Source organism: Apis cerana, linkage group LG2 (genome assembly GCF_029169275.1).
Source record: "Apis cerana isolate GH-2021 linkage group LG2, AcerK_1.0, whole genome shotgun sequence".
Lineage (NCBI taxonomy): Eukaryota > Metazoa > Arthropoda > Insecta > Hymenoptera > Apidae > Apis > Apis cerana.
Window position 1 is genome coordinate 4,935,532 of NC_083853.1, and position 23,622 is coordinate 4,959,153.

Below are 23,622 nucleotides of genomic sequence, written 5' to 3' on the forward strand. Positions count from 1 at the left end.
GGAAAGTCTCGACCACCCTCCCCCTCCCCTCCTGTCCTGTAACGAATTCCCCTGGAATCAAATATATCCCCGTTGTTCAGCGACCGAATTCACGTAGTAGTAGTAGTAGTAGCAGCAGCAGTAGCAGTCTTCCTCCTCCACCCTCTGCCGGCTCGATGAGTTATGATCTTCGTGGACCCAGTTATTTCCGCGCGATACCTTCCCTCCTTGTATCGCCTTATTTCGTATCACCCTCTTTCGCTGCTTTTTATCCTTAGCCCGTGCTCTGCTCCGTGGAATTGAAACGTCTGTGAGTGGACGCACGATATAGCATGTATGTGTGTATGTGTATCGTAGGAGGAGAGGGAAGTATTTTGAGTATTAATTCTTGAAGTAGAGTTGCATTTTTTTTTATATTACGTGTTTTGTGCGAACGAAATATTTCGCGTTATTCTGGTATATTGATTTTGTTCGGATAATAAGGGAACGTGTGCAAACGAGTTTAATTGTATTCCGTGGAATAGAATAACAAGTTGGTTACAATGATTTATTTATGTAAATAGCGGTGGAGGTTTATTATGATTACGTGAAATACATATAATGGAATATATTGGGCAACAAGAAGGAGAAATAAACAGACGGATGTATTTTGTTTATCGAAAGTATTCTGATCTGAAAGCAACTGAGATCGATCGTATCAACTTCTATTCAGTGATGCATCCTAGAAAAAAATATTGTTTTTGAAACGCAATTCGCATGGTTAAATTTTTATTATCGAAAATTACGAAAATAAATTGAAAAATTATCGCGATTTATTTGATAATGGCGGGAAAGGGATTAAAAGAAGCTATCGGAATAACCGGGGGTATAAATCCAATTGCGTCTTCGAGGCGAATTGATAACGATGTCCCTGGTTATTTATCGATTCAATATTTGAGTTTAGCCCGCGAGAATCGAGCGAAACAACGAGGATGGATATCGAGGGAGGGGGGAGGAAGGGAGGAAGGAAAGGAGCCCTGTTTTAATACCGGCGTTTCGACGGAACGAAAGCACTTCACGGTCCGAATGATACGAAACTTATTGAAACGGTGATTGAAATTACCGGTTCAGCACGTAATTAAAGCAAAGCTTATTCAATATCCTATAAATCCGGAATTTACTTTTAAACGGGAGGGAGGAACCCGTTATTTCCCAATTAAAAGTGTGATTGCATTAGGTTCAAAATTTCGTGGCGATCCTCGTGTTGATTACATAATGGAACAAAAGTGTGATCTCGAAATGATTGCACTGTTTCGGGGAGGGATCGAGGATCATTTTGATTTTCGCTGAAATTGGTAATTTTCGATGTAATTGGATCGATTCTTTCGACAAGGATTTTTGAAAATAGTGTGATCGTTATTACATATTAGAACGGCGCGTGGAAGGAATGAGAAATATTCTTTGAATTTTCTATCTTTTATGAAATATAAATATTCTTAATTATTTATGAGAATGAATTAATCACATATACATATAAATTTCATCCCATGAATATGTATTATCTTTTAATAATATTGCATATTTTATTATAATACGTGGAAATCTTATTTCTTGTATAAAATAGGTAGCTTAAATATCTTTCTTCTAATATCGTAGGTTAATCATTTTAGAATATTCTCTTTTCCAATATTCAAATAATATTGGCTCTCTTCTCAATATGACGACGTTTTAATAGGAAAGATTTAACGCATTAATGTATGCGAATGATTAGTGATATTCACAGTGATATGCCTGAAGGATATAGCACTTTAGAATCAACTGTTAGAACATTCCTTTTTGAGGTAACAAACACTCGAAATATTTATTCTTTCCTTGCATAAAAATTGCGTAATATCATGGAATAAATATAATAAATTAGCAAGTAGACTCGAATTACAACGAAGGATTGTAAAGCGATTTATTAAAATTTAATCTCTTGGTTTCGTTGGCTTGTAAAGAAGGGTGAAAATGTGATAACACATATGTGGATTTTTTCGTCGGTTTCTTAAATGTAATTGGAATTTTTTTTCGATTGAAAACAATTTTCACGTTCGATGAAAATCAAGAAATAATAGTTTCGTTTATAGTTTATAACTTGATAATAATATTTTCCAAAAATCCAATCATAAGAAGAATAATTATTCCGTATATAATTATCAAGCCTTACATAATTAGCTTCGATTATTTCTTTTACCAATCATTCACAATTACCGTATAATCAGTAATGATTAAGCACTTAGTTTCACATCAATCACAAAACTTTTACGATTAAATTACATTCCAACTTGGTGCGTAATTCAAAATTAATAATATCTTCACAAACGAATATTAATTATTTTCCGATGAAAGGAGTATTTGCACACCGATAAATTAATCCTCCAACGATATAAATAAAATAATAAGTTGGGCCACCATTCCCTCTGCTGTATCTTTCGACATTGTCCCACCCGGTGAATTTTCACGTCGAGCTCCTTTATTATCTCGGTTCAGAGCATGAAAGAACGAATTACAGGAAATTGTTCGACCGTAAGCAACGACCGTCTTGTTTTCTGTACGTCACGCTAAACGCATTACCAGCTGCTCATTCACACGACACAGGAACGCTCGAATGCCTTTTTTAAACGAGGCACGTGCCCCTTGATTAAAAAATTGTCTCACTTGGACGTCTGTCGAGATATCCAATAAACGACACGATGAATGCGAATCTAAATATCGGCATTTGTTGCTCCGTTCCGAATCGACCTTATTTCCAGCTCAATAAGAGAAATCGATGTCAGTTACCTTCTTCTTCTTCTTCTTCTTCGATTTCTCTTGTTCTTTTCTATTCTTGTTTCTTCGCGTCCGATACACAATATTTCTCCATTAAGGTCTCTTTTTCTCTTTCTTTTATTTATATTGTTTAAGGAAGAATAATGTTGATGAAGCAGTGTCTTTCTACGTCGCTTAACATTTCGTTTTGATTTTTTTTCTCTGCGTTTATGAAATGTTATGGGCAATGAAGAAGGATTGCATTTAATATTTTTTGGCAAGAAAGTAATTTTCTATAGGGTAATCTTTTATCCATTTAATTATATTAAACAGCTTTTAAAACATTTGCACATTTCTTATTATTCTTATTATTTTAATTTATCTTTCCTCTGGAAGAATTATACAACATGTTTGCCTCTAATCGTTACGTTAATCTCTCGATTCTTCGAGGAGGGGAGAAAAAAAACATTGCTTCGAAAGCAATAAGAAACTTGTATGAATTAACACGCACGATTGTGTACTCCAATTCTTCGTAATCATCGATATTAATATTATTCTTTAATTTTAATTTAATAACGCGTTCAGTTTTCAAACGAACTAACGAAACTCAATAAACACGTTCCAATATTATTAATCTGTTAATATGAATATCTGGGCGGCGGTATTCGTTGAAAACGCGCCGTTCCAAAATTCCTCAACCCCCGTTTTCGCTTTTAATTCCGTTTTAATCATCGTGCCCCATAATTGTCCCACGAATCGTCGTTACGAATTTCATTTCCCCCGCGTTTTTTTTTTTCTCGATCAGAGCGAGTTTATTCGACGAAACGGCGGATCGATTTGATAATTGAAAATGATGGCGCGTATTATCCAAGTTCGGTTATCGACTATTTGCATTTCAATTTTCTACGATCATATTATTCGCTTACGTTGTGAACCCCCTCTCGTACGAGTGTGCCAAGGAGAGCGTGAATTTAAAGCGTACAGGAAATCGAATTCGCCGGGGTATTAAACTGCGAATAGTCGACATATTGTGTGCACCGCGATAACCGTAGCCGTGAATCACGGTACTGTCTAATTCAGAAATATCGATCGTGTTTAGATTCGTGTTTTGTGACGTATGCGGCGGATTTCGTCGCTTTTTTTTTTTCTTTCTCTTTGTTCTCTTTGTTCTCCCCTTCCTCGTTTTATTTGCGTGCGTGGAAAGGCGATTCGGGGGATATGGAAAGGAATAAATTTAAGGGAGATTGAACGTTTTCGATTCTCGATGTAAAATTTATAATTTTACAGGAAACGATTTATTTTTATGATAATTTTTTATCGTAGACAATGTTTGTAGTTGTGAGCGTTTAAATTTCAATTAAATTATCGAAGAAAACGGACGAAAAGTGTAGAGAAATAGTAATAGTATCAGGTGATGTTATAAGTGAATAAAATGCAAATAGTGGATAAGTGGGTAAATTCTTCAAGTGGAAGAAACAAGTTGACAAATATTTTATAAAGTTTCAATTCAATTTAATCAAGATAAAAAAAGAAAATTACGTAATAAATTTATTGGAAAAATTGAAAACCACTATTCATTTATTTCACAAACGAAGAAATAAAAGAAAGAAAGAAAGAAACAAACATTTTATTATAAAAATCACAATCAAGAATCAAACGTTAAAAAAACAACTACTTCGTATGAAAGTGAGGAAACATCAAGGGATAAAAATCTTCGCGTTTAATTCCATCCATTAAGAAAAGAAATTACCAAAAATTAATTCAAATCTATCCAATATACGCGATAAAATCGTAGGAACGAAATTAAAATCCGTTTTATACCAATATATTCCGCCAACACGCAGACTTCAAAACTTACAAAACGGAGAGAAGAAAGGGAAAAAGTAAAAAACTTGGATAAACATCTTACGAGGCCGTAATCCAAGTCGAAATATTAAAAAGTACTCCACGAAGCTTCGAAGAAGGGGAGGAGGAAAAAAAAAAAAGAAAAAAGAAAAGAAAAAATCGAGGGGTAAAAATTAAAAATCGTCGAGCTCTCGAGACGAGAATAAGGGAATAATGTCTGCCACAAGTCAGCCGCCGAGAGCCGAGGCTGCGGAAATCGCATTTTAAAGCGACGACGAAAAGAAACACCGTCTGCAGCGTAAACAGGGTGGTGGCGAGGGAGGGAAACACGGGGATGGAACAAGAAGGGGCAAAAGGCAAGCGGGGGCGGTACGTAAATCCGATATACTCGCTCGCCTTCTTACGAACCTCTTCCAGCCACCGTTGGCTGAGGAATAAATCCGTCTCATGATACGTGATTCAAGACAGGATTTACTTTACGACGGATTGATGGGCGGAGAAGTATCATTTTAGTACATCGTGAAAATATGATGAACAAACTGTGTGTCGTCCGTGTGTTTGTCAACGTTGGGGGTTGGTTGCTGGCTTCGATGGTGGAACGATCGCCAATGGATCTGAGACTTTATCGAGAGAAGATTTGCGATGGTTAAGAGATGTATCGAAACAGAAATGGAGAGAAGATTGTTTGATATAAAATATCGACTGAGTTGTAGTGATAATTTTGCTTATTTTAATTATTATATGTATTTTGAAAGAAAAATTAATTATAAATAAGAAGTTGAAGAAGTTTATATTTATTTTATGATACTTCAGTTATTAGGAGATAAATGGGTAGAATAGAGAAATATATATTCTATGGAATTTGTGAAGAAATGATGAGAAATAATTTTCGAGTAAACTATATTTTCTAAAGAGATTTTCTTTGAAAAATTTCAATTTATTCGTAATATAATGAAAATATTAATACATATTCGTTCTTCTTTACTGTATATATATTCGTCTTCCTCCTTCTCGAATATTTAAATCTTCAGAATCCTTTGAAATCTTTATCTATAAATTCATACAAATAAAGTCGATAAATATTTAAATCCTGCTTAACACATTGCTAATTTAGAAAAAACAAAGATTTTTCTTTACTCTTTTTAAAATTTTCATTTCTATACAATGTCGATATACGACTATTCAATGCAAAACGAAAGAACGAAAACGATTAATTTCACGAATCGGTGGACGGTGATCAATGGAAAACAAACGAGTAGGATACAAAGGTGGAAAATGTTCATAGAAATCACTTGGAAACTCTTTTCGAGAATAATATTTCAAAGAGTTTCCCTCTTGGGGCAATCCAGTGAAACACGAAACCTTTATGGAATCGTTTAGAGCTGTTGTGAAATCGGTATTTTCGTGGTGTGCTTCCACTCTTTGGTAAACATGGACGACACAATGCAACTCGTGTGACACGCACGAGTCGCATGTAGGACAATAGCGTCGATGCTCGGCCGGTGAACAAAAGATGGTGGAAACCCTCGAAGTATAAGAGATATTTCGCCGAGGGAATTTATGAGGGGAGAACCGAAGAAGAAAATTGGATAAAAGTCGTCCTCCATGAAAATTCGCTTGTCATAAAATGTTATTCGATTAGAAGAGACGAAAAATTAGGATCAACCTTTATGATGTTGCTTGACAACGGTGTGTGTTTTTGTTTTTTAATTTAGAGCTCTCTATTCTCAAAGTTTATTTTTTAGTACGATATATTTGTAATTTATTTTACGATGCGCGTAAGATAAATTGCAAGTTATGTTAATTATTTTTTGATACGATTTTTCAGTCATTCGTAATAGATTTAGTCAACAAATTTCTAAATTCTCTGAATTTTATATCTCTTTAATCTCTCTTTTTTAAACATTGGAAACATTATTGATACGTTGAAGATATTCAATCGAACAAAAATAATCTCAAAACTTCTTCCCTAATTGCCAGCTTTCAACTCACCACGATAGAAAGATCAATTATCTATACAACAATCTCGTAACGACGATTCATTAATTCATTTAATGATTCGTGAAATGAAAATAACTCACGAGATCTCGTGACTCGTGAATCGAACGGCATATATCTGATATTTGTTAACTGGATAACGATCTCATTCAGACAATGAAAACGAACATGGAGATTTGCCAAGATCCTCGAGGTTTTGCGGGGTGGATTCGGTGTAACCCAATCTTCCTCTCCTCTCTAGCTTCTTGCCCAATTATACTTTCGCAATAAACGTTTGCTAGGTCGTTTGATCGTTTACCGAAAGTACGCACCAAGCTTACGGCAGTTTAAGACACGGCAGTTCATTTAGATAAGATTGCCGAACTGCGAGCAATTCGACTGTGTTGGCCTCCCTCCCTCTGTGTGGGTGGATAGTTTCAGATTTTATCAAGGCCGAAACAAAGAACCATATTTCTTCCAGTGGCTTTCCCTAAATGCTTTCCACGGGGGGACGAAGGGAAAAAAGCGCAATTCTGGTATAATATCAAGGAACGAAGGCTGAATTTTCTGATTTAACGTGGCGTCGGTCTAACCGCTGACTCGTACTACTTAAAGAGTAGTAACGATAAGCAAATGAACTTACTGACCTGTGATGGGATTCGCTTTGGATCGATGTGTTGTTAAGCGTGATTTATTGCTTAGTTAGGGATGTGGTATGAAGTTGTTACGAATGGATTTGAATAATTTTGCTTTTGTAATATAGGAAAAGAGATGATTAGGTTGGAGAAGTGTTGAAGGGGTGGATATGGAAATAATCTTTAGGTAATTTTGTAATGGTTGTTTAATAACGTTTTCTTCTAGATTCGTGTGTAGATAAATGTGATTTATTGTAATGTTGAGAATGTAGGATAAAGTTGTTATATGTAGATTTTTGAATAATTTTATTCGATAGAGGAGGAAGAAATATTATTCGATTTGAAATTGGTTTTAAGAAAGTAATTGAATAGGTAATTAGCAGTGATTTTTTTTTTTGTATTATTATTTATTCAATCGTGAATTTGTTACTTGTTGAAGATAAAAAATAGGATATTTGCCAATAGGAATTGTGTTTAATCGATGATTTATTAAAAGGAAATTTTATCCCTTCGTTCTCTTTCATTCCTTTATTATTGAATCTTATCTAACATTCATAAATCTGAAATCATCTCAATTTGCATTATTAAAATATCGTGGAAGTAATAGAAATATCTGGAACGAAATGAAAATTATTTTTCGATGATAGATAATGGCAATTAAATATAACAAATAATAATTATGATCTATATTGAAATATTCTATTTCAATATAACATTAAAAATATCTGGATAGAAATTAATATTATGTATATATAAATCAATATTATACTTTGCTCAATATTGAATTGAACTCGCTGTATAATTCGTTTCATTTACTTTCTAAAGAAACTACAATTTGCTCCCTACAGGTGAAATAATACTGAAATAACTGAATACTGAGATAACTATTTGCATTGAATGTATACGTTTTATATCATAGCATCAGATTAATCGTTATTATTGAAAATATTCAAATGTAAATTTATAATAATATTAATAAATTAATATTAAATTGCCAACAAAATCATTTTTTTCTTAACACCATCGAAACATGAATTTCAATTTCCAACACAGTTAGAATATTATACTCGGAAATCAATACGAAATCACGAAATACAAGAGATTAACCGGAATAGATTAACGTACACATTCAGATTAATTCCTCCCCCTTCGATCCAGTTATTCTTATAAAACTTACACTCAATATCGTATCCACTATCAAACGAAACTTAACCCCTTTATTAAGCGGAATTAATCTTTTAATCAGCCTCGTTTCTCTTCGTTTCTTTGCTACCATCTCGATTCCCCGTTCATATCGAGGTTCATTCTCATTATTCCTGTTGTATCTTTAAACACACCGGCTCTCATTAGGGGATGATATCGCGTTTTCACGCGCGAAATTCAAGAAGGCCAACCTTTCTCCCTATAATGCCTATATTAAACTTCACACAATTTCCTTCATCGTTTCAATAATCAAGATGTATTAATTATCAGCCGTTTCGAAAGATTTCAATGGAATATAACGTCGGAAATGTAACCATTCCTTCCGATATCTTCTTCAGTTTCAATATCGAGTTTCATTTTTCCTTCGGCTCGGATCGAGGAGGGTGTATTTTTTTTCGTCGAGATTTTTTCATACTTTTTCCACCTTCGAAAATATAAAAGTAGTCTCATTTAACGAGACTTCGTCGAAATATGATCGATATCTCATTGCGTTTCTCATCGTTCTTCGTCGTAATTTTGATTTTTCGTTCCTTTTTTACGCTTTGGCCTCGTTGCTTCTTTTTGCCACACGTGAAATAATATCCCGTTTCGAGAGAGAAGAATATTTTTCTGTTACGTTCTCGTGGACGAGGTTAGATTGTTCTTGTTATCGTGGCGATTCTTTCGTTAGAATATTATTCATTGTAGAAATTGAGATTGTTAGGGGGGGATTGGATCGAATATCGATGGAAATTTTGTTGCACGGTATCGATTGTATTTATTTGTATTATATTAGATGGTACAAAAACATTGAATAACTTTAGTAATGTAACTTTGATTTTATTTCAATTTTTATATGAATATTCGAATAAATATATTTTTCAAAAAAATATCAGTGCATGTCGAGATAAATTATTTGCTCGTTTCTGTTTATAGTATCTGATAATTTAAAAATTTTTTTAACGAGGAATTTATTTTGTTTAATGGAAATACTAAATAATATTAATTGTTAATTTTAATATTATTTCGTTTCTTTTATCTAGATATACTTTCTACTATATATATAGATTTTATTTATTTTAGATGAAAACAATGTACATGAACGTTCGATATGCATGAACATATTCGAAAATCGAAATTTCTCGTAGCTTTAGCATTCATCTTTATGAAACATTATCGAACAAGCTTCAAAGATCAATTTTCAATTTCTTCTTCGAAGCTGGTAAATATATAAACAGTTAGATTAACTCGAAAATATTTTGTCCATGCATAAAGATCAAGAGATTTTATCAAAAATTTCCTTTCTTTTCTATCTTTTCGAATAACTCCAAGCTTCGCCAATATCTCGCGAAAAGAAATTTCCAGTTTACTTTCAACAATATCCTTTCACATTATTCTTCACGTTATTATGAATAACATTAAACCATCCTTACTTCTTATACACGTCACAAACAAAATTCGCGATCATTCGCAACGAACCACCACCCAATTCCATTCAGTTTCACTATCCGCCCACCCACCCACCCACCCCTTATCCATATTCCTCGCACGGATGATACAGGTGAGCCGAACCACTTTTCTCCACCAGTTCGCAGTTCTCCACTTCCTCTCCCCACACCACTGCCCCTCCCAAAAGGGAGATTGTGTAACGTGGAAGAGATGATTGTAAAAAGCTGTACAACGATCCAGCGCGACAGAGAGGGTTGGTGGTCCTCTCATTTGAATACTTAGATTGGAAGGGTCGTCGAGGGGGTTGGCGCCTGAACAAGGGGTGGCATCGTCGAGGGAGGGAGGGCTTCGAGCGAGGCCAAGGCGCAACCTGGGGCCGCTTAATCGCGTTTTCCGTGAAATTTATGAGATCTGAACCGATAAGGTGGGAAATAAGAACGGAGCCCCCGAGAAAGAAGGGAAAAGATTGGTGGATGGGGCGGGAGATGGAGGGGGCAGGTGGAGGAGCGTGGCAAGAGTATAACGGCCTGCTTTAATACGTGGAATGCCTGTGATTTTGAAGTAGATAAGGGGAGGCAGAGTAGCAGGGGAGATGCTTTCGACTGTTTTTCGCGGAGATCTCGCAGATGGGTTATTGATGTAAGTGTTATTGGGCACGAAGTTATTGGGGGGTGTGTGTGTGCTCTCTGTAGCGCACGGATGAAACCGGGAATTGCAGTTTTCCGCTGCTTTTAGTTTTTTTTTTCTCGTTTTCCCTTGGATTCGAGGGGTCTGATTGGATCCCCTTGGCTGGCTGCTAAGATATAGGGACGGTAACGAAGCGTCGTATTCAGGGTGCGCCTCCAATGGTTTTTCTTTATCTTTTTTTTGCGGTGGTTATCTTAGAAAGAGAAAATGCTCTTTTTAAAAATGAGGATATTTATCGGATGCATAGCGAGGATAGTATCATGAACGAAGAATTGATTAAAACGAAATTTTCTTTTTTTAGAATATAATAATTTTCTAACTTCGTAACGCAACATCTTTGAACAATCTCGAACTAATGTCCAACTAATCTCGACGAGTTCACCGCAGACGCGAAAAGAAATTAATGGAATCATCGTCATCCAATTAGTCGAAAGATCCAAATAATCACCGAGGAGGGGGGCCGTTTTTTCACCGGATGAGGCGATTATGGGTTAATCGTCATTCAACGCCGGTCGCTTTTTATATCCCCTTATTACGCTTAATCTTCACCGACAATGATATCGCGGAACGAAAAAAGGGGAGTGGAGAGGGAGGAAGGTTTATCTATCCCCGGTGTTGTTTTTCCATCATCAGTCTACCACCATGGGCGGAGAGAAGTGATATCGATAGATAGATAGACTCGTCGCTTTTTTCTACGATTTTCTACGGGAAAAATCGAGGAGTGGCTGCGAGGAGAAGCCTGGGCTGATAAGGACGAGGCTCATTCGGTCTCGGGGATAGACAGACCGTTGTCATTTGTCAGACCATCTTTCTCATCGTGGGGAGTTGGTTAGAGCTTCTGCCTTCTCGAGGTTTCTTCCTTCGATTCGGCCGAAGCGCATTCTACATCGGCATTTCTACAATTTATTTCGGCCATCCTTTCGTCCTAATTCGAGAAGGTGAAGGAAGGGGGAGGGGCTGCGTTTGATGAATCTCGAGTTATGTATTTCCTTTGATATGGTTCGTAATTACGAGGGGTTGTTAGAAGTTTGATATATTTGATATATTTGTGTAAAAATTTTATCTCACAGGTAATATTAACTTGTGTATAGGTTAAATATATGCGCAGCAATAATATATGAATGAATTTTATCAACATGGAGAATTAATTCTGAAATATCTGAAAATTAATGTATATATTAACAATTTTCGAGGATGATCTGGTGCATAAATTTTGATCGTGAAATTCGATAATTTGAATTTGATCGTGATTTGAATTAATTTCAATACGATCATTCGCATCATTCAGTTGTAATAAAATATTCAATGAAAGTTTTGGTATTTTTTCCAGCCGAAGACAGAAAATCATGCTAATGCTTTCCAAAAAATACAAATATTCCTTAGAGAAAGAAATATTATTTTAATTAAAAACTTAAATTGAAATTGAAATTGAATTAAAAATTTTAATTAAAATATTAAGTTGAACGGAGTGATAGCATTTCATTTCTCTCAAGTTTGTGCAACTTATTAATTCCCCGAATATATTTGATACGTTAATTTGAACACATTTTTATAATCTGGGAATGTATCTGCACCTATGATAGATATTCATATTGAATTAAATTAAAATACCAAAAGGGATACATATAGATATTTTCTATGCATATAATCCTTTCCCCATACCATTTATTATATCCTTACTTAATCATTATTCTTCTCCTAAGATAAATCTACTTTTTTTTAAAAGTTAAAAACATCGTGAATCCTCTGTCTTTATCCTACGTAGCGGAAAAGAGAGAGATGAAATGTTGGAGTCCAGCTCGAACAGACACAAGAAAAGTGAATTCGAATACCAAAAGCCATAGAATCCCCCTCTAATAGTTTTAATGATTCTCTAAAAGGAAAAAAAAAAAACAAAAAAAGAAAAACAAAAGCCAAAAAAAAAAGAAAGAAAGAAAAACATTTACTCCGAGAGAAAACCGTTCACGTGTTCGTCATACCAGCCAGCTGAGCTGTTGTTGGCATTGAAAAATTCAGCTCTCGAAATTCTTTCTGGCGCACGTGCACATTTCGCACGCTCGCGCCGAATTCTCTGGAACTGTAGTTTTCCTGGTGGATCAGAGGGGAGGGAGAAAAAGGCTTTGGTAGGAACGCAACGGCGGAAAACACACGGGTCGAATCAAGATAAAGTGGATGTGAAGGTGGCCAGACGGTCGCGTTTGGATAAAAACGATATCTGTGTTCGTGCAAAGTGTAATCCGCGCGCGGGAACGAGCATGAGAGCGTCTCTATGCGTGTGAAGCTTAGGATTGAAAAAAAAAAGGAAGGAAGGGAAGGTGTTGGATGTAAAACGATGATGGATTCGTTGCAATGGAATTTCAGGTATCGGAATCCGGTATATTTATTTTTTCCTGATTCGAGAAATAAATACTGTTTGTTCGATTATTTATCTGCATGTATCATAATTTTAGGTGGATGTTGTAGAGTTGGTGTATGGGGAAGATTTTATTGAAATTTGGTCGTATCATCAATGGATGAGATCGGTCGATTATTTGGATAATTATTTTTTATAGAAATTTTCGAGCCGTTAATTAAAATAAAGGTCATAGATTAAAAATAGTCTCCCCTTTGATAATGCGAAACGAAATGAAGCGCGAAGTGAAAGAAAGCGTGTAAAGTCAGGTTTCGTAATTTTGAAATTGGAGGAATAATTTTTAAAGAAGCACGAGATATATTTTTTTTTCAATGTATTCAATTTGTATATAATCTCAGTAGAAGGAAATTATTTTTAAAAAGTATATAATATATTTTTGTTTCTTATACTTCGTAGAATTAATTTTATTGACTTCATTATGATATTAATGAAAATTAAATATATCTTATGCAAATTAAATATGAAAATTATGTAAATTAAATACGAAATTTTCATTTCAAATTTAATATTAATTATTTCCCGTTTTCGGAAATACATATAGTTGTGCTTATGGGTACATCCCTCTTAAATAATAAAAAAAAAATCACATAGCCGTTTGTTTACGTACTCGTCAACAGTGCACGTTACCTGTATCAGGATTTTCCTATAAATAACTTCATGAATATATTCTATACATATACCGTAGAGTGCATAAATAACATGTTTTTAATGTTTCCTACGTGAACAAACAATATCGAAAATTCGGCTGTGTAGATAATTAATTATCTATTCGAAAAATTCATCAGACTTTAATCAATAAAATATATGAAAATGATCCATATCTGTTGATCAGGGAGAAAAAGCAATTTAAAACAATCGTTTCGTTATATTATTGAACAGCAAACTTCTCTGAACAAGCACGAATAACTTTCTTGACATTTATTCTCTCCAAATTATAGATTCGTTTATACATTTTATATAGGGATAGCGATAAATTTTTCGCCAATTCGTTATAATTGAACACTGTTGCGTACAGATGCATCCGAATCTAAATATCCGGAGTACACGCAGTTTCCGACACGCAATTTCAAATCTCACAAACAACACTCCCAAACATTTGTTGTACAAATTTCACAAACAGTTATTTATCCTGTCGTACATCCTTCTATCGTAAAAATAACTAGCAGAACTATTCATTTATCTTACTCGTGGATACGTATATTCTCTCAAATCAAGTATAACCGAGCTCAAAAAGCGGGGAAAAAGCGAGGAAACGAACAAAATAGAGGAGATATTATACGATTCCCGCTTTGAGAAATCCGAGAGTTGAAAATAAAAAAGGATGAAAAACGAGGAAAGTTGAAACGAAAGAAAAAGACTTCTCGTTCGCGCCCACCCTCCGCCCTTCCACCTCCCATCCCCTTTTAAAGCTTTAAAGCAAGTTGCCGCGCGAAAGATGTTTTTCGCGGAAAAAGAGATGGAAAAAGGCGGGTCCTTCGGTCGGGACACCGTGTATATGCAAATACTGAACACACGCGTCGTTTCCACGGCAAACTTTCGTATCTCGACGAGCCACGGGGTGTGCGTGCGCGCCTTATCTCGGATTTCGTTTTCGGACTTTTCATCGTGCGACGTTGGCGGAAACGTGGACGACGAGAAAAAAGAAAGAAAAGAGGAAAGGAAGAAAGAAAGAAAGGAAAAAAAGCGATCGTTTCTTTTCTCTGGTCGGTCTGTAAATCGGGCATGGAAAAGTCATGCATTTCTGACGAACGATCGTGATCAGATATCTCGTGTCCCCTTTTAAAGTTGGGCCGTGATAGCGATCTGGGTTTTGATGAAAATCGGAAAACGAGATGACAATACGGTTATCGCGAGGCTTTTTTTTTTTCGTTCTCGCTTTTTCGTCGATTTCGTTTCGAGGGATTGGAGATATTTTGTTAGGGATAAAGTTAGAGTTAAGGTGAGACGTTGGCGGGTTTGTAATTTTTTTCTTCTTAGAATTGAAGATTGTAGAGGGAAAAATGGTAAGATTCTTTTTGCTTCTTCTTTCTCTTTTTGTTTCATTGAGTATCTAAAAAAGGGTTGTTTAAGTATGTCACAGTTAAAATTTGACAAGTTTGATATTTTTGTACAATTTTGGAAAATTGTCCTTCGATATTTTTGCATTTTTAAATTAGATTTACATTGTACATCATACAATGTTGATAAATATTCATGATTAAACTCATTTTTTTTATATTAATTGTATTAAGATGATATAGAAAAAATAAATGCTCTGAGCGGGGTAATAAGAATATTATTGGATATTCGTATAAAACGGAAGTAGGTCAAAGTTTTACGATCTATAGCTGATGAGGAAAGTTAGAAATTAGTCTGGTTGCTCTATATATAGACCTCTTTAATTAATTTCTTTTTTGGCGAAATATGTGTGTGTTTATTTATCGTATTAAACGTCGCGTAAAATTTGTTGGATTAATAAACAGTTAGGTTTCGAGAGTAATTAAACTTTGAAATTTTAGATTTATTTGAGGAATCAAATCTCAAGTATCAAGGCTTCACAAAGATTTAGCAAATATCAATTTACATTATGTTATCTTAAAGATATCTACTTTGAAATATCACTCAGGCAAATTATATTTTATATTTTTCTAAAGAAATTCGAAAACTCGGTTTATTATTTATAAATTCAATCAGATTTACCTCGTATCATTACTTTGAAATTTAATTTCACTAGAAAACTACTTAACCAAGTTAAGAAGTTTTCTCGATAGAATAGATTAGCATATTGACAGGAAATCGAAATTTTGATTGTGATACTTATATCGCTTCGAGGATAATTTCTTCATAATTTTTAATATCAACACTGTTATTCAATTTTATTTTTTTACGCGATAAAGATTATTTAATTGTCATTTTTATATACAAAATTAAAATTACTTTTTCCATCCTAATTACACATTAAACAAATTTTATTCACACCAAATGGAACGAACTACGACATCCAGACTTTAAATCCCCATTCTTTTTCGCTTTAAAAGATCTCCATGAAATTCCTGGCTGCGTTAATAACGCGTTGATAAATCCTCCTAAAAACGTCGTTCTCGCTCGAACTGCAAATAAAGCAAATCGAAACGTACCACAAATTCGTCACAAAATTAAATCCAAATCCCCGCGACTTTACGCGACAAAGAAACATTCATTCACGAAAAATTCGCTTTTATTAATAAATCTTTCGCCGGTTGCTCGTATTTACGCGCTCGGGGCGAGATTGAAATCCGATTTCGATTATTAATAATGAAGAGAGCGGAGGGAAGAGAGGGATATACAGCCGATAACACAGAGGGAATTCGTTGATGGAGGAAGTCGAGTAGGCAAAGTAAACGAGGTTTCTCGTCACACGTTCACACGTGGAAAATATTTCGCACGCTCGATTGCCTATTGCTTCCTCGTAACAGCGATATTTTCACGAGGATACGCGCGAAAGAGGGGCGGGGGGATGAGAGACAGAGAGAAGGGTTGTTGTGAGCCAGTGCCGCCGCTCTCTGTTGAGCGGAAAATTGACATAAACTGTTGCTTCAGCTACTCTCTTTCACGCCTCTCTCACCGTTCAAAGCGCACGTCGTCGACCTTTAGAGTCTTTCGTTTCGCGAGAAAACGCCGGCTCTCCGACGTGAGGGGGCGGCGCCAGCTTTTCAGATTTACCAGGTGCGGCGCGAGGAGGAGGCAACCCTTGACGAGGTTGCCAAAACGCGAGAAAGCTTCTTACGACGTGATAATGAGCCGTTGATAACAACTTGTTCGTCGTTGAAGAGGCCAGGGAGATAATTGCTCGTCTATAACGAAGTAACGAAGAGTTGGAGGGTGGTGCAGGATTCGTAGGAATTTATGGATCTTTTGGCAGGGATGGATTTAATCGTTAGATGCGATCATTTCGTTGGGTATAATGAGTTGTTTGGTGGAGTGGATGTTATATTCTGATGCTCAGTTTTGGTTTGTTCTATGATAATTGAAAATGAGTGCAATTAGGTATGTGTCTTTTGATTAGGATTGATTATAATTTTTTATATTTCTAGGGGATTTAATATGATAATTTTGTGAATTAAGAATATGCAATATCGTACAATATTTTAATTGAAAAGAATTACAATTTGTTCGTATCGCATGGTTAAGTATATAGTTTAATCAAATGATTAAATTATTCATTATCATGTAATGCAAGTGTTTGTTTTTACAGATGATATAATTTTATTATTAGAGCAGAGAGAAATTGTTTGAACAATTTTTACTTTGATCTGCTTTTAAAAAGATGCATTATACTTTCCATAAGTGATAAATTCCAGCCAAGTAGAAGCAGATGTAGCAAGTCAGCAATTTCTTGCAATGACGTTACAGCAAAAAACTCTAACCCTTCTCTACTTATTCTTGAATAAACCTCAAATTTAGCGAGCCCTGGTAAATCCTGGTTACGAATATTCTATCAGTTCTCCTAGAATATTAACAATAATAGGTAGTGGTTATGAGAGGAAACAATGTGAATAGCGTGGGCTAATTATTCATGTATTAAATGCGACTAATAAACCTAATGGAAATTTCTTACACAATCTTTTTTCGAACGGCATTAAATCGCATACTTTTGTATTTCCTTATTGTTTGTACAATACTTATTTTCCAAAAATATTTAATAAATTTTTCAAATTTTCAGGATATAATATATTCCCTTTCTTCATGAACAAAGATTTTTACATTTAGTTAATTCTAAAAGATTCAGAAAGATATCGAATCGGTCTACGAGAAACATAAAATAAATTGAATTTCAACGAATATTCCAAGCACTTGGACATTTTTCAATTATTATTTATAATATTCTCTGTAGATCATCAAGGACACGCACGAAATGAAACAATCAAACAAACGTCGATCATTCATACGACAATCCTATCAAGAATTAAATCATTTCACAATAAATATTATCAATAATTCTAATTCTGGAAGCAGCACGAAAATTTAACAAAAATCAACATTCAACAACGAACATTGCACGCGATCGTTCAACTCGTCCATCCTGTTTCTCGTTAGATGAGGAACGCGAAAATTGTTTCGACGCTGTTGGTTTTAGAATATAGCTGTTTGTTACAACAGGGAATATTTGCACAATTCTTTCTATCAACAGATCCGCGTTTGAAAAAGGTACTCGAACGCGGGACTTGGCCGAGAAAAATAAAATTCCTCCACCCTGCTATTTATGACGCGTTGCACGCTGTTTGATAATTCGCCGCCAGGTCGTTGAAGGTGTTTTTATGAAATGAATAAACAGTTTGATGGACGCGGGTTGGGAAATTTTCACGGATATTACATTCAGGGAAATGTACTCGACAAATATAAGGATAGAGTTCGAATAATAGTTATCTTATCTCTGTTTCATATTCTCGAGAAGATACGTACGAAAGATCGTGATTAAATTGTTGAAAATAGTTTTAATTTTAATTTAGTCAAGTAATTTAGTGGGTTTATTGGTAAAAAGAAATGTAAAGTAAGTGTTATTTGTAAGTTTTTTACATTATATATATATATTTTAAAATATTTTTGGTTTTATATTTTTTGTAGAGAAAAATAAAAACAGTAAAGTTAGATCCGATTAAAATAAATGAAAATTGAGGAATTTTCGAATTTATTTTTACGTTTAAGAGGAAAAAAATTTAATTTAGAAAGATCCAGAAACACGATAGAGTTCTTACGATTTATTTTCATTTATAACTCTTCGTGAATTTCTGACGTGAGAACTGAAATTGAAGTTAATTTATCAACGTGAGGATTGAAACATTCTATTACAATTTTATGTATTCAAAGTTATTCTAAGAATAAATCAGAACGAAAAACGAAGATATAAAGAACAACACGTTTAAAAATATATAAATTCAAAATTACTTCTATTTATATCCTTTTTATTCTCTGGCCCATTCTAATTCAGTCTTGCCTCACTCTAATTTACAATCATCTAAATTATACCATCGCTTTTCAAGAATAACAATTCTACTTCCAAAAAGGAGAAACATAATTCGAAAACGCATCAAAAATTTCCTCGAGAAATATTCTCTAATCTCATCGATCCATCCACAAAATAAGAAGAGACTTTCCAATATAATGTACATAATTAATTATAAAACTTTTCAAGATATCCTATTCGAGACCAACTTTCTCTCTTTTTATCATCATGCGATCGCCTCATTTTCAATATAGATATTAATTAAAATTCACAAATCCACTTCACTCGTGTGAAGGAATATCTCTTGAACTTTAATAATCAGGTTGTACCAACATGACGCATTCAAAAATCTTCAATAATGCTGACTGTACACATTATACAGGGTGGCCCCTAATTCGTGATATAAACAGGAAGATTCGTTTGCCATACATCATTTCTATATTAATTTATTATTACAACCATATGAAATTTATTTCTCAAGTTTCGCAACATAATATCTTGCATAGATCTTTTCAAAATTTCCATGAATGTAATTTGGAAGGAAGTTTACATAAAATTGTAGATTGCTGCGAAATGATAAACGAAGAAACAGGCAAACACGCGTTCAGGTTAACTCGTGACATCTTTCTTAGCGATTCGACGATAAAAGATTGCAGAAGATAAAATTTCTACCCTGTATACAACGTTTGTGGTCGCGAAATTTTCTACGTACACACACACACATACACACACATATTTTTCCATGTCGAGGTTGATCCAATTAACGGAAGGATCTTGGCGATTTCTTCGAAGAAGCCGGTACTTCCGCCAAGCGCTCTTCTTTCGGTCGTTTTGACCGTCCTCGTTAATTCGAATGACAGTCGATACTTAGGGCATCGTATTAATTATCCCGCAATAGAAGCCTCGAGTTTGATCTACTTTCCGTAATTAATACTCGACGATCTCTCTTCAGATCTCTCTGCGATGAGATTGTTGGTCGAATTACGTTTTTTCCATCTCTTCTTTTTTGTTTTGTGTAGGATCTGTTTGATTTTTGATCATTTTTTCCCCCCTCCTTCTTTTCTTAGTCGCATCTTTGAAACGATGTGGATCGATACTTGATTAGATTTGATTAGAATTAACCGTAGATTGGTCTTGTTTGAATACAAGAAAGAGGGAATGATTAGATGAATTTGTGATTGTGAGTTGGATCGATGTGATTCGTGGATGTGAGGAAATTTTTCTTATAGATATAAGAATCATCAGGTATAATAAAACAAATAATATTATTATTTTGTATCAAATAAAACTTTCAAAATAACTATTATTCAAATCATTCAAATCTACGCAAATTTACTGCAAACAATAATTACAAGAATACCAATAACTCACTATAAATAATATATATTTTCAAACGTTCATTATTCCATCATCCTACAACGTTTGCACGATACAAACCCGACTCAAACTCGAGAAAATTTCTATTCTTAATGAACCATAGACTCACGCTCAAGGAGCTATTCGACCCGTGTTCGCCCCTAATCTTTGATTCCTCACGAAACTTCCAAGTCTTTATGAACTACGAAAATCAGGATAATCCCGAGTAAGGGTAAGGTAGAAGGAAATAAGGTTCTCGCACGCGTGCATTCTGGCGGATCCTTTGGCGATGGCATTGGCCCAAAGAGAATTTCCTAGTAGCATGGGTCCTGCACGGTTCCTAGTCAGCTTGGAGCTACCTTTGGGAAAGTCACCTTTTCCCATCCCCCTCCTGTTTCTCCATCTTCTTTCCGTTCCATTTATTTGACCTCGTGTACATATCCTCGTGTAAATCTCTAGGCTGGCCGGAATCTGCCCCTCCTCGCGTCCACTGTTTTGCATTTATTTTTATGAAAATAAAAGCGGTGTAAATAATCGCTTTGCGCCGTGAACAAGGAACGCGAATTCTTAACGTGTCGTGAGAATTATTACAAGAGTCTAATTCTTTTGTCTTTTTCAGAACGAGAGGAAGGAAAATTAGAGAAATTAATATCGGTGGTTTTATCAGTAATTTGGACCACAAGAATTTTGTACGAATTATATCGATTATTTTAACGATTGAAGAATTGCTCAGGAATTTTAGATTATACATTTTCGTTTATTCAGGAAATCGAAATTTTAATTCCGATTCGCGCAAAAGACGCAAATAGAAAGTATTCTCGATGCTTAAAAGAATATACAATAAAGCTATCTCATGAACTGGATTTTTAAGAAGAGAAATACTTTAACTTTTTGTATAAATTAACTCAACATTTTCTCGAACACATTTAATTTTTAAATTATAATCGTTGCTAACTCATACTCGACTTCAACGTTACTACAACTACCTCGCATCGCGTGTATATTTGATGTACGAAAAAAAGAAAGAAAAAAAGAAAAAAAGAGACACGAAAACTAAACTAGTCAAAGATCGATCGCATGCGATACGCTTTGGAACGTGTCCTCGTTCTGAGAAACAGCAAAAGGGTTCTCTCGCGGGGGTTGAGTTTCAGGATACAGGTGCAACTGCACGGATCGTTAGCGAAATCGCATTCGAACTCTCGAAAGTGGTGCTCTCTCTCTCTCTCTCTCTGCAGGAAATACTTTCGAGTGGCGGGGTCTCTTCACAGGTAACGATCTTTCTCTTTTTTGCTACCCCGAGCATCCCTTTTCCACCCTCGCCACCCCTTCCACGATATCCCCGCGTGTAATCCGTAATAACGTTTGAACAGCGCCCTTTGAGGGGCATTAGGCGGTGTGTAAGATCGGTAAGTGTATCCGGCAAATCGGCATCCTGGCCGAGTATTTTCCCGAGGAATTTACGAGAAAACTCTTTTGGCAGGAAGAGAAGATGAGATTTGTAAAATATTTCTAAGTTTACGTTAGATGAAGTGAGATGGAGACAAAGATTTTTGGCAAAGAATATGAACGCTTGAAAAATCGCAAGAAAATAATATAATGTTATAACGTTTAATAAAAATTCAAGTGGAAAAATATTTATAGAGTTAAGTGGGATAAGAGAAAGAGAAGGATTTTTCTTTATACAATTTTTAAAATTTATGAATGATAAATTTTATTGATATTAAAGTTATAATTTTGTTTCGTGGATATTTTAAAATTTAACTTTGTGACATTGATTACCTTTTTATCACTCCAAGTGTTATATTGTTGTGAAACATTTTAAAATATGTAAAGGTTTAATCTCCACATTGTCGAGCTTTTATTGATAATGATTATTTGCAAAATCCCATTGTTATGGTATGCAAAAATATGAAGGGTGAAAATAATTGCAATACCTTGAAAGGAATTCATGGTAACAAGAGCAAACTAATGGAAGCGTGTCAACGAGAAAATCCACATCAAATTTCAATGCTTCAAAGAATATCATATAATATGCCGTTAAAGGCAACAGAGGAATCATAAATCAAACCCGTTCACAATACGAATTATATTGCTTCTAAAACAACGAATCATGCGAAAATCAAAAACCTATTCAAATCTTGAAGGGAAATGAAACTTACAATTTCATTAAGAAGTTTCATCTACTATAAATACTTAACAAATATTAATTTCTTTCCATATTTTCTTTTTCGTTGCATCATTTCAACTCTTCAGCCTCCTCTAACTCTTAATCTTTCAGGTGAAAGATTCTCTTTTAACGATAAAATCTTTTTCTCTTCAATCTCCCCCATGTCTGAATTATCTCTCAACTCGTTTCGACCATCAACCGAGTATCGTTCCCCATTTTCATTCGATCCAAACGTTATTCAACGCGAAGACGCGAATTTCAGGATGGATGGTCCACACAGTTAGACAGGACGAGGTGTGTATCTGGAAATCCTGGCGAGGATTCGATCAACTCCACCATTGAGAACGGTCTGTTACTTTTCAGGACTGGCTGCGAGCAGATGTACCACGGCGGCAGACTTGAAAAATTGCATTTTGTATTCAATAACTAGACTGTCAGTCCGAGCAGCGTCCTCCTATAACTCAAAGCGCATCCCACGCATCCCACGTGAAGAGACTCTCCTCTCGATCGATCTCTCTCTCTCTCTCTCTCTTTCTCTCGTTTTTCTCTCTTCTCTTTGCAGGAAATAGTATAGTCGCGTCTTCGATGTCCTGCCGGAAAGGAGAGGAGGAGCTATTCGTCGCGGGATCGTTTGCTTTGGTTTTCTTCCTTTGGGGATTGACAATGCGTTACAAGCAAGCAGTGAGTTCGTATGGGGGATCGTATGCGCGGTAGAACCTTTGAGGTTTGCCTCTCTTTGGATGGTAGACGTCTTGAATTAATGTGGAATTCTTTTTTTTTTTTTTTTATTGGAAAAGAGGAGATTGGATGTAGATTTGAATCTTTCTTTTCCAGCAATTTTGAAAATTGATATATTTGGGGGATTGATTTTAGAGGGTGAAATGAATAAGTTGGAATGGAAAAATGTTTGTTGGAAAAGTGGCATAAATTAACAGTTACTGATAAACAAAGTTACTATAAGAAGTTAACCAGTGGGTGTAAGTGAATTTTCAAACTCGTGAACTTTTAGTTTCGTACTTTGATACGATGTCGTTATAACGACACTTTTATAACGATTTCAAAGTTGTAATTATTGGAGATCCTTGGAACGCTTTGGTCTTTTTGAATGAAATATTTAATTAAATTTTTTTTTTATAGATATCTTTTAAATTTTATTGTTGGATCTTAAAAATTGACGATCTTGCATGTGACATTTTTCTCATCA

General features: G+C 34.9%; 1 protein-coding gene across 13 annotated transcripts in view; it reads left to right on the top strand.

Moving 5' to 3' along the window:
* The window catches only part of LOC107997758 (lachesin), a 307,455-nt gene that overhangs the window by 52,814 nt on the left and 231,019 nt on the right, over positions 1–23,622 (top strand). The window lies entirely within an intron of this gene.